This window comes from Malaclemys terrapin, chromosome 9, assembly GCF_027887155.1.
Source record: "Malaclemys terrapin pileata isolate rMalTer1 chromosome 9, rMalTer1.hap1, whole genome shotgun sequence".
NCBI classification, from domain to species: Eukaryota; Metazoa; Chordata; order Testudines; family Emydidae; genus Malaclemys; species Malaclemys terrapin.
The window spans coordinates 46,717,476-46,726,806 of NC_071513.1; the positions used below are offsets into that span (position 1 = coordinate 46,717,476).

At 50.8% G+C, this 9,331-nt stretch overlaps 1 long non-coding RNA gene across 1 annotated transcript; it reads right to left on the reverse strand.

Annotated features, from left to right (window-relative positions):
• Positions 1-1,311: 1,311 nt before the first annotated feature.
• Positions 1,312-7,316, reverse strand: LOC128843217 (uncharacterized). Its single transcript, XR_008446201.1, has 4 exons — positions 7,219-7,316; positions 7,073-7,121; positions 3,998-4,078; positions 1,312-2,772 (listed from the first exon to the last, which is right to left on the reverse strand). It is a non-coding gene; the product is annotated as an uncharacterized LOC128843217 (long non-coding RNA).
• Positions 7,317-9,331: the final 2,015 nt, after the last annotated feature.

Consider the following 9,331-nt stretch of genomic DNA (forward strand, 5'->3'; position numbering starts at 1 on the left):
TTGATACTAGTTTAAACCTGCAAATTACCCATGCCCCGTGCTGCAGAGGAAGGTGAAACCCTCCCCCCCCCCCCCCCCCAGGGTCTCTGCCAATCCCACTAGGGGAAAATTCCTTCCTGACCCCAAATATGGTGATCAGTTAGACCCTGAGCATGTGGGCAAGACCCACAAGCCGGACACCTGGGAAAGAATTCTCTGTGGTAACTCAGAGCTTTCCCCATCTAGTGTTCCATAACCAGCCACTGGAGATATTTGCTGCTAGCAGTCGCAGATTGGCTACATGCCATTATAGGCAGTCCCATCACACCATCTCCTCCATAAACGTATTGAGCTCATTCTTGAAGCCAGTTAGTTTTTTTGCTCCCCTTGGGATTCTGTTCCAGAACTTCACTCTGTGATGGTTAGAAACCTTTATCTAATTTAGAGTCTAAACTTGTTGATGGCTAGTTTATATCCATTTATTCTTGTGGCCCTATCGCATTGGCCCTTAACTTAAGTAACTCCTCTCCCTCCCAGGTGTTTATCCCTCTGGTGTATTTATAGGTAGTAATCATATCTCCCCTCAACCTTCTTTTGGTTAGGCTAAATAAGCCAAGCTCTTTGAGTCTCTTCTTGTAAGATAGGTTTTCCATTCCTTGGATCATTCTAGTCATCCTTCTCTGTACCTGTTCCAGTTTGAATTAATCTTTCTTAAACATGGGAGACCAGAATTGCACAAAATATTCCAGTTGAGGCCTCATCAGTGCCTTGTATAATGGTACTAAGACTTCCCTGTCTCTACTGGAAATACTTCACTGATGTATCCTTGGACTGCATTTGCCTTTTTCATGGCCACATCACATTGGTGGCTCGATTAAATTTCATCCCATTTCTATTACTCCAGCTTTCAAGGTCATCCAGATCATCTTATATGACATCCAGTCCTCCTCCATACTGGCAAACAAAACCACCTCCAGGCATAGGAACTCTCCCATGCTGACAATGCAGCAGTGAAACCACGTCCTGTGCCCCACACCTCCTGTGGTCATGGTCAGAGCCAGAACCCTGAACAGTTGTATCCTGAGTGTAACAGTCACCCCCCTTCACCTACACATGGTACAACCACCTGTGGGCTCACCCTGATGGGTAGCTCCACACAGGTTAGCGCGATGCACTCCCTGAACACGCACATACCTGGGTTACGATAAATCCATGTTATTGAACACCCGATGGCACTGTCTGCAGTGCTGGGATTCTCAGAATTCAGCTAAGCAAACGAACCCTTCAGAAGCTCACAGGAACGCTGAGTACACATCACCAAAGCCTTCTGAGTCCTTTCGAGTGCTTTATTTGCTATATTGCTTCTAGGCCACATTTGCTTAGTTCCCCGGCTCCACGTGGGGCTATGTCTCCCTAAGTCATGAGTGGTCGGTGGTGCATGCCAAATAATGGCCAGGGAAAGCTTCAATCAGACCATGGCTGACCAAGATGTAAAGTGGCTCCAAGCGGATGCACAGTTCCACTAGTGCCCGCCATGGCCATGGAGATCGGTCAGTGGGACGCCCTTCCTGAGACCACTGTTAAATTGCTTCCCAGAGCAGAAGGCTGGAGCTTCCTCCAGTTCACAGCCTGGGTAGTTGGGGCAGCCATAGGGATGCAATAAAGAAGATGCCCATTTAATGTTCTTTACAATATTTATGTAACTCATTGGAGTGATTTAGTATATGTCCCACGTTACATTCACAAAGCCATTTGGCTCCATATCGAGCACTCAAACATTAGGAAATGGCAGACTTCAGCTTGCTCTGCAGCTTTAATTGCCCGCCTCTTGTGTGTGTGCATCACGGTTCAGTCTTTAACTAGGTGTCATAGTGAGAAGTGTCAAGCAACTGTAGCTACACCCACCACTGCCTGCTCTGCCTAGTTACTTTTTTTGCCATAAACACTTATGATCCTGCAGCTGTTTCTTCTCAGTGACTATATATAATTGGGAAGGCAAAGTAAAATGAGAATTGCCTCCATTAGCTTTAGGGTGACCAGACAGCAAATGTGAAAAATCGGGACAGGAGGTGGGGGGTAATAGGAGCCTATATAAGAAAAAGACCCAAAATCGGGACTGTCCCTATAAAATCGGGACATCTGGTCACCCTAATTAGCTTCTTTCTGCTTTAAAATTACTGCCCATGTGTCCCGCTCCATGAATACTGTCCCCGTCCCCACAGCTTGTGTCCTTTCCCCTGTGATTACTGCCCTAGTGTTTCCTTCACCATTGTCTTCATCTCCTGCCCTCTGTCCAGACACCCGATTATCCAGCTCCTTGTCGCCCTGTGCTATACCCCCAAGTGACTCTGAATGTCTCTTTTGGGCCTCCCCTTTCCCCTCGGCCTCTTTAAAAAATCCCTTTCTCTGTCTCTCATTCATTTTCTTTTCCTTATGCTGCTGTTTCTCTTTTCCCCCTTGTTTCTTATTTATTTTGTCTGTTCTTTTCCTTCCCTTCCTGTTTTGTGTGGGTTTCCAGGTTTGGCTCAGTCAATTTTAAAGATTTTTTTGTTTTCAGATGCGCTCGGATCACTTTCTAAATCACTTCCCCAGCCTGCCCCCATCTCCCCAATCACTCCCCACTTTCTAATTTTCTTTTGCTATAGGAGGCCAAGCATGAGAAACACTATATAGAGTAGCAAAAATATACTACATACACTACAGTATAAACTGTAGGAAAGAATAATATTATTTTAAGCGTCTGCCATGGCTGGTTCACATTGCACTAATCTCTCGCGGTTCAAATCCTCGTTCCTGCAATGAGACACAGAAATTGAAGTCAGTGTACCTTCTACATCAGTTTTAGCATCCAAACCCTGTCCAAATGCCTGAGGACATTGCTACAGCTCCAGTGTCTTCCCATTGCTAGTACCTGTACGGCTTCCTGGTGGTAGAAATTCTCAGAAAGACCAGGCATAGGTAGTTTAGCCACCTGTTCAGAGCAGGTCCAGATAACACACTGGTTAAAATGCTGGTGGACGCTAGCACTCCCGTCATTGTTACCACAGGGGAAGCTGCATTGGTGGTAGCTCAGAGGTCAAGTATTTGAAGAAAAATCTCTGTCTCTCAGGCCTTGTCCAGACTAAAAAAAGCCCAGCCTCCACTGGGAGACTGTAAATGTTCATCAGTACTGGATGCTCTTGAGCTGGTGCTGAGAGGTTTAACTACTAGTGTAGACAGGAAGGAGTGGGCTGTGACACTGAAGTCTCAAATGCTTTTTGTAGTGGGGCTGAAAAGGGCTTTGTCCTGTTTTCATGGACAACTAACCCACCTTCAGCACTGATTTCCCTAGAGTGTCCAGGGCTAGAGGAGGGGAGAACTGGTGCTTAGATATCATGGCGAAGGGTAACAGGTTAAACTGCGAGAGAGGGACAGAGGCCCTCAGCCATCCTGGTACCGTGTAGGGTGGCCAGACAGCAAGTGTGAAAAATCGGGACAGGGGTGGGGGATAATAGGAACCTATATAAGAAAAAGATCCAAAAATCAGGACTGTCCCTATAAAATCAGGACATCTGGTTACCCTAGTACCGTGCGGTGTGGGGAGACCACTGAACGCTAGGTGGCAGCTCCAGAACATGTCACAGCAACACCCTCTGTTGGAAAGGAGCTAGAATCGCCCTTGCTCTGTCCCATTGTTGGGCTCGAGCTGGGTTCTGCAGAGTCTGTTACTGCTCTGTTCCACATCCCTAGCACAGAGCACTGAGGTGCTGAGGCCCTGGCAGGAGCAGGTACTACATGAGCTGAGTTTGGTGTTGTTCCTAGCACACCTGGCTGGCAAAGCAGGCTGCTGCTGCATGCTGCCACTGCCCAGAAGCCACGCAGGCCTGCAGCAGAAGTTGAGCCCTGTCAGTGCCCTGTACCACTCTGTGCCTGGCTCAAGCCAGTGGGAAGGGCCCCCCACCTCCTAACTAATTTATTGATTTAGAGGGGGAATAGTCCACCCTTGTCATTCCCTGATTAAATACCTCCTGGCTCTCACCTCTGCTGCCTCTCTCCAATCTCCTTCATGTACTCATCATGGCCGGTTGTCACGCTGATGTAACTGAGCTTCTGCATCAGCCTGCAATTAACAGGTGTTGTTACATGGGCTGTTACGATACAGTCCGGTAAGTCATGTCCCTGCCTCTTTCGATGTCTGCCAAACGGGGCAGGTCAGATTCAAGTCCCTGAATCCCAAATCCACGTGGATGGTTTCAGTTAAAAGGTGTTTGTTTTCTGGTTCAGATGTGGCCAGAATCTTAGAAGAGAAGCTGATCTCACAAACATTTCCACCCTAACACTTGTGAGATTTCAGTGTCATTTTAACAGGGAGGGCTAGTGGCCAGCCAGCCCTGATTACTGAGGAGGCACACTTAAGCAGGGGTCACTCGATTCCCTTAGAAGAGCAGCAGGAAGCTGCAGAGTGAGGGAGTTTGCAGAGGGTAAGCTCCAGCAGAGAACAGAGGGACTTGAAAACTTTATTTTAAATGTTTGTTAATTTAATAACACAGAAGCTTAGAAGGGATAGGAAGGGACAAAGGGTTTGTGAATTATTGAGGAAATCTCTTGAAGGGGAAAACTAAGGCGAGGCAGGCCACCTACAGAGCAACCTCTAGCTATGACGGGGAAGCTGGGAGGAGGCCAGCCTGGTGACGTTCATAAAATAGGGTTACCATATTTCAGCAAGAAAAAAAGAGGACGGGAGGAGCCCCGCCCTAGCCCCGCCCCTGCCCCTCCCACTTCCCGCCCCCCCAGAACCCCCAACCCTCCCCCCGTTCCTTGTCCCCTGACTGCCCCCTCCTGGGACCCCTGCCCCTAACTGCCCCCCAGGACTCCACTCCCTATCTAAGCCTCCCTGCCTCTTGTCCCCTGACTGCCCCAACCCTTATCCACACCCCCACCCCCAGACAGACCCCGGGACTCCCACGCCCCATCCAACCACTCCCCACCCCCTGACAGCCCCCCCCCGAACTCCCAACCCATCTAAACCCCTCTGCTCCCTGTCCCCTGACTGCTCCGATCCATCTCCCCACCCCTGCCACCTGACAGCCCCCCCCAGAACTCCCAAACACTCCCCCCCTGCTCCTTGTCCCCTGACTGCCCCCTCCTGGGACCCCTGCTCCTAACTGCCCCCCAGGACTCCACTCCCTATCTAAGCCTCCCTGCCTCTTGTCCCCTGACTGCCCCAACCCTTATCCACACCCCCACCCCCAGACAGACCCCTGGGACTCCCACGCCCCATCCAACCACTCCCCACTCCCTCCCGAGAACTCCCAACCCATCTAAACCCCTCTGCTCCCTGTCCCCTGACTGCTCCGATCCATCTCCCCACCCCTGCCACCTGACAGGCCCCCCCAGAACTCCCAAACACTCCCCCCCTGCTCCTTGTCCCCTGACTGCCCCCTCCTGGGACCCCTGCCCCTAACTGCCCCCCAGGACTCCACTCCCTATCTAAGCCTCCCTGCCTCTTGTCCCCTGACTGCCCCAACCCTTATCCACACCCCCACCCCCAGACAGACCCCTGGGACTCCCACGCCCCATCCAACCACTCCCCACCCCCTCCCCAGAACTCCCAACCCATCTAAACCCCTCTGCTCCCTGTCCCCTGACTGCTCCGATCCATCTCCCCACCCCTGCCACCTGACAGCCCCCCCCAGAACTCCCAAACACCCCCCCCTGCTCCTTGTCCCCTGACTGCCCCCTCCTGGGACCCCTGCTCCTAACTGCCCTCCAGAACCCCACCCCCTACCTAAGACTCCCTGTTCCTTGTCCCCTAACTGCCCCCTCCTAAGACCCCCCCCCAACTGCCCCCCAGGACCCTACCCCCTACCTGTACCCTGACTGCCCAAAACTTTCTCCACTCCCCCCAAAAAGCCCCCCCCGTTTCTTGACTGCCACCTCCAGAACCTTCCTGCCCCCGGTCCCCCTTACCCTGCTGCTCAGAACAGAGTGTTGGGCTCTGTGCAGCCGAGCCGGACACGTGGCTGAGCTCCCCAGCACAACAAAACCCGGTCTGGCCCTGCACAACAAAACCCGGTCTGGCCCTGCACAGTGCTGCTGGACTGGGCTGCAAGGGAGCTGCCGGCTCAGAATGCAGGGCGGATCTGGCTCCTCTACAGCTGCTCCTGAGTCCAGCCCGGGACTTCCCTGCAGCCCTCCCAGCCGCTCGCTCTGCTAATCCCGGACATTGTGAGTGCTTTACAAATTCCCCCCGGACGCTATTTTTAGCACACAAAAGGAGGACATGTCCGGGTAAATCCGGACGAATGGTAACCCTACATAAAATCAAGACAAGAGCTTTACACCTGATGGGGGCTTGACCCTGAACCCTGGTGCTGATGCAGCCTCATACCAAACCTCAAAGACTAGCCCTGAGGATACACCCACAACATGAATCTGAGTCATAGCCTAAACCAAATCCAGCTCGGAATAGTACCTCCCTCACCAGCCCCTAACTTTCAGTAATTGGCAGTGCAATGCTGGCAGTGCCATAAGCAAGGACCAAGCAGGTACAGGGAGCAGCCCAGGCAGTGGATTTCCCCTATGTACCTGGTATGCTAAACAGCACTGACATGGTTAATAGAAAAACATGTGATTTTATCTGGGTGCTATTGCACAATAATATCTTGGACACTAGAAAGTAATGCAGAATACAGAGCAGGGAAAGTATTTTATTCAATGGTCTAAAGCACGATATACATTTATGAAAATATTATTAGTGATCATTAATTATTGACTGATTATTAACAAAGCTCCCCAGAGCAACCTAGCATCCTTTGTAAAGAGGAATTTAAATCTGGTCTGCTAACAGCGAACACCTAGGTTAGGAGAGACCGACAGTTACAGAATGCATACAGAAAGGGAAAAAGAAAGAAAGATACATGCAACAGGTCTAGGATGATGATTTTTTTCCATGGCAACTACCTAGATAAAATGAAACAGCCACAAATTAGAGTAATTCCAACTCTTCAAAACACACTCACTCTCATTCACTCACTCACTCACTCACTCACTCACTCACTCACTCACTCACTCACGCTCAGTAATAAAAAGGGGCTGCCCCAGCATTACATACCATTCTATGAATCTGTCTAGCTTGCTGTTGGAATCTGATCCACTGCCATCTATTCGTGAAAACAATCACAATTGAGAAGTTAGATTTTATTTTCTTGCCATGTAATGGAGCTGGAGTCATTAGACAGTAAGGAACAGCTGGGTTACCTGTCACACGGCTTGACATTACAGACGTGTCTGCTGCACTTGTTTTCTGTAGTCTGAACTGTAGTCAAGTGGAATGTTTTATGGCTCAGGAGCTGAAGACAGCCTGGCTAGCACCTCCCCCTAGGGTTTCATAGTTCCTCCTCTAACTTTCCTCGAGTTGCAAAGGAGCTGTCAGCACTGGACAGGTGTGCTCCTTCTCAGTGAACTGCACTAGGAAAATGAAGGCAAATTCACTGATTTTCACTTCTTCTTTCTCTTCCCCCATACACCCCACCAAACGTGCTGCCCTTCCCCCCACCACACCCACTAGCCTTCCTGCATCCCATCCCTCCAAAATGCCACAACCCAACCCTTTCTTCCCACAGCCAGTTCCTATTCTGCCTTCCCACAGCAGCTTCTGGTTCAGTCCCTTAGCCCCAGGTCGCTCTCTCCTGGGTGCTGGCCTAAGATGACACTGAACTAGCAGCTGGGAGGCAGCTTACAGGCGGAATGTGTATGGCGTGAGAAGGAGAACTTCAGAGAGCAAAGAAGTAAGGTGAGGCAGGAGCCCTTCCAGATGAGGGTCCCCCACCCCTTGCTGTGGCTTTTGCAGAAACACTCCGGGGCCGTTGTACTCATATCTTGGTGGAGTAATCTGGCCCCCGGACTTCCAGAGAGTCTTGGATTTTTGGGTTCTTTATAAACAATATAAATAATGAGTCATTGGGCCAGAGAGAGATAATGACTCTGTTGCCTAGTGGTTAGGGCACCCACTGGGAGGTGGGGGGACCCAGGGTCCAACCCAACCCCCTGCTCCAGTGACTAATTATTTAGACGCAGCAGGAGAGATTGATAGGACCCCACACCAGAGTCTCCCATCGCCCAGTGGTTAGAGCACTCTCCTGAGAGGATTTGAACAGGGATCTCCTTCCTTTCTCCCCCTCTGGCAGAGACGGGGACTTGAATCCCAGTCTCCCACATCCCTGGTGAGTGTGCTACCCATGGGGCTAACAGTTATAAGGTTGGCTGCAGTAGCAACCTCCACCCAGCCAAACTTTGAATGGGACCCAATCCAGCAGGCAGCCTCGGGGCACACCCACTAGCCCAGGCTCTAACAAGACTGATCTTCCCCCAATATGTGCATTGCTCTCAGGCATAGACAGGAGATAGGCATCAGGATGCCCAGAGGGAGGCAGCAGTGTGTGAGCTCAGAGGCAGAAATTGAGGCACCAAGGGAGTTTTGTGAACTATAGAGGAGCCTAAAACCAGGACTTAAGCACCAAAATTAGCCGCCTGAGTCCCTTTGTAAATCTAGGCCTTCATCCCACTGTACCTCACTGCCAGGGCTGGCGCAACCCATTAGGCAACCTAGGCAGTCGCCTAGGGCACTACAATTTGGGGGGTGGCAACCGCGGCGGTATTTCAGCGGTGGGACCTTCTGCCGCCTCTGTGGGGGTGGCATTTTGGGGAGGGACCTTTCGCCGCCTAGGATGGCAGAAAAGCTGGTGGCACTCCTGCTCACTGCTCCACCTGCAAAGTGAGACACAGCATGTGCCCACCTCCTAGGCATGCGTGAAGAGTTGACAGCCATAAGGTGGTCAGATATGATGTTCCTGGTGCCTCACAAGTATCTTAGCTAGGTCGGGTCTCAGCAGAGTGCCCTGCCTACATGTTAGATGTACTTAGGGAGTGCCAGCCTCAGCATCCCTGCTGGGTGAAAGCCAGAAGGCAGAGGCTATTTCTAAGTTGCACAGGGCACCATCCACAAAGGGCTTTCTAGCTAAAGACCAAATGACTTGAACTGTACCAAAAACCACCTGGGAGCTCGTGTGACCTACAGTGCTTGCCAGAGTAGCATGTTCTAGGCAGAAAATACTGCTAGGTAAGCAAGCAAGCACATTCCTCACTAACCAAACTTTCCAAGTGTGATCCTAGAGCAATCACATTTGGAGACCATTGCAGTAATCCAGTCTTGAGAGCAAAATAGGTAACTTGTGAATTTCACCTCCATATAAATCAGGAGTAATTCTGCAGCTGTATGGCTGGTGTTAATGAGGCACTTAGTGATTGCCCTTAGTCCCAAGGTATCCACCAGTCAATGCGGCCAGCAATGTGTCTGTATCACAGCAAGGCC